The following is a 3,265-nucleotide window of genomic DNA, read 5'->3' as shown; positions in this document are numbered from 1 at the left end:
ATAGATTTAAAAGCTTATTGTTCAGTTTTGTTAGATGGACAACATACACACAAGAGCTTAGTTTCAAAAAAAAATTTTAACTGAAAATAAATGAATTAAATAAATGAAAAATTAAAATAAATTAAAAATTATTTTCAGAAATGTTTGTTCCCTTGAGGAGTGATTAATATTTCAGTTTTCAATAAATGTTAATATCAATAAACAATGTTTTTTTTCCTTTCCTTTTTTTCTGTTTGTATCTGAGGTTACTGTTTCTCTTGTTGCATCTGCTAGTAGTAGTAGTAGTAGTAGCAGTAGCAGCAGCAGCAGCAGCAGCAGCAGCACTATGTTATGTGTGATTATATTAAATGGCTTGTAAATAACTATCTACTGCCAATGTCTGTTGTGCAAGTGAAGAATAAGAAATCTTACACCATATCAACTACCATTAATAGCATCATAGCTTTGACATACACCGCAAGGCTTATTACTTAAGTAAGTCTGTTTCAGTGGGTTTTTTTTTTTTTTTTCCCTTGTTTTTCTATCAGGTGCATTTCCTTAGATACAGGAGGAATCTGATATGATATATGATATTAGTACATATTTGTTTTCTGTGAGTTAAAAGAAATCTTACTGAAACATCTCTTTGTCTGGATTTCTTGAGGTTTTATATTTTTCTAGAAAATTTTTATAACTTTGAATTTTTCAAAATAAATTAGACATTTGTAATAAAATCCAACAGCTCTTGCTTACTAAATGTTCTTATTTTGTAGGCTGTGTATGTATATGTGGTATCTTGTGTGTCTGATTTGAAGTGTCTGCAAATGTTTTTCCTCTCCATATGGTTAAAATTTGTATTACATGTTGGGCCATGCTGTCTTTGTTTACTGTACTTAGGTTAACAGGCACTCCTTGTTGAATACATTCCAAAAACCATTTAAAATCTTGTTTATTAACTGCTCTGACAGTCTCAAAGATCTTGCTAACACCTCACCGAAAAATGTATTGTGAGAGCACAAGATAAGAATAACTCACTGTACACTTGTGTATTATGAATGGATTCAAACCTTGGTGTCTGTTGTCACAGCTGTTTTCTTCATTTCTTATTGACTTTTTCATTTCACTGAATATAACTCCCACTCTCTCTTTCTGTAAACCAGACGATCTTTATTCCCTCCACCCCCCTGTTAATGTTGTTCATATATCATATTTAGTTTCATATTGATATTAAGTGAAATAGTTTAGTATTATTAATTCAGCCTTTTTGCTTGTGTATTTTTCTCAGTCAGAAAGAGAATTTGTTGTGGTAAAATTAACTGAGACTGACGTGTTTATTATTTTGGTGTTTTACATTTCTGGAGATTGTCTTTCACAAAATTACACCTCCCACTTCACTGCCATTATAGCTTTGTAAAGTTTTAAGTTTGTTTCTGTTAACATTCTCAAGTTCTTATTGGTAACTATTGACTGAGTTTGATTTCACACAAGGAAGAAGGTATTGATAATTGAATTGATTCCAATTTATTTATTGGTACACATTTTATGGACTTCACAAACACAAGTCCTGCTACTGGAAAATATTAACTGGTTTTTCTTTTTTTCTATGAATATTCTTCCACTTTTTTTTTAATATTTTGCTATAAATTTAAACATTTGCATATTATTAAGGTTTGTAATTATATTGTTTAGGTTTCTTCATTATTATTATTAATCAATCAGTCAATGTAAAGGAGGTGCTATCAAATTTTATGTTAAAACAACAGAGCTCAACACTTGACTTCATTTCAACTCATGGCTACAAACAACCATTTTATGTTTGGATTAAATTATTACAGTGTGAAGTTTTCTACCTTGATTGGTTAATGTTCGAACATAATTTCTTTCTATTGGACATGTCTATATACTGCCTTATGTATGTCCATACTATGTCTATATACATACTGTCTATATAGCTACTGTGTAAATTAGCTACATATGCTGTTTCCTACTAAACTCAGAATAGTTAGCTGTTACTAGCTTTTGTTCCTTTTGGTAACATAGGAATCTTTCAACTTTCTCTACTGGGCAGTTTCACATTGACCTTGAACATACAAAATTTCATCTATTGAGATAAACTGTCTTTGTTCAATATGTTTGCTTTTCTGTTCCTCTCCATTTCCACTTTCACTTCATACAAGTCACTTTTGACTCTTTTACTTCAGAATTTCCTTGGTTGCTATTTGAAACGAGAATTTTCTGTGTGTGTGTGTGTATGTGTTTAAATTTATTTGCAGTAATTAACTTCCAAATGGAGAGGTCATTTTCAGAACAATTGTTACTAAGTAATGTAACAAACCAAGCCTTTGGTAATTCCCTTAGGACAATCACAAAAACTAGCCTAACGATCTGTAATAGAATTTGGATTTCTACAACATAACTCTGTTAACTGCCATCAATTTTAGCTGTACAATTGCAATCAGGATATCTTGCTTTTGCTCAACTTGCTCTTTCTATAATCTGAGGTTGTTTCACTCCATGTCAACATGGTAGCACAGTCTTATAATCAAACAAGCCAGCCATGACCATATAATTTATTTGGATATTACAGACTACATTGTCATATATGTCCTTTTTTTTTTTATTATTTAAGACAGTTGGCTATGGTTTGAAGGAGATTTTGGCTGGTTTCCTGGCAAAATTATCTGTATATGAACTCTGTCTATCACTTTTGGGAAAGCCATATGAGTGAATTTGATAGAGGGAAGCTGTTAGAAGCCTGTATAGTGTGTATGTACATGTACCTGTCTGTTTGTGTCTCTTAGTCTCAACATCATGCAGTACTTGTAAATGAATCTTGTATTACAAATAGAGTTGTTCATTGCAATCTCCTTTGAAAACACATCCAGCCTAGGGGAAATATTACTTTAACTTGAAACAGGTGCCAGTTAGCAACAGGAACAGCATTTGGCCTTTAAAAATCTGCTTCAATGAATTCTTCATTGCAAAAGGTCTTTGTATGTTTCTTCTTGAGTGTATTGTATCTAAATCTGTCTCCCTGTTTTATCTATTAAATATATGTCAATCAAATTTTAATCTCTCCTCTTGTTGACATGTTTGGAGTCAGTTATGTTTTTACCATGTTGTCAAGTTCACTCAGATTGTTAATATTTTTACTTATAGACTGTTTTCATTTTTTTCTTTTTTCTTTTTTTAAAAACTATTTGCTTTTATATTGTGATAATATGGAAGGAGGACAGTTCAGCCACCTACAATGTTCTAATTTCTCTCTCTCTCTCTCTCTCTCTCT

General features: G+C 31.5%; 1 protein-coding gene across 2 annotated transcripts in view; it reads left to right on the top strand.

Moving 5' to 3' along the window:
* The window catches only part of LOC106878858 (DCN1-like protein 3), a 95,965-nt gene that overhangs the window by 63,352 nt on the left and 29,348 nt on the right, over nucleotides 1-3,265 (top strand). The window lies entirely within an intron of this gene.

The sequence above is a fragment of the Octopus bimaculoides genome, chromosome 10, assembly GCF_001194135.2.
Source record: "Octopus bimaculoides isolate UCB-OBI-ISO-001 chromosome 10, ASM119413v2, whole genome shotgun sequence".
Classification (NCBI taxonomy): domain Eukaryota; kingdom Metazoa; phylum Mollusca; class Cephalopoda; order Octopoda; family Octopodidae; genus Octopus; species Octopus bimaculoides.
The sequence above is the reverse complement of the archived record's forward strand: the minus strand, read 5'-3'. Positions and strand labels throughout refer to the sequence as shown.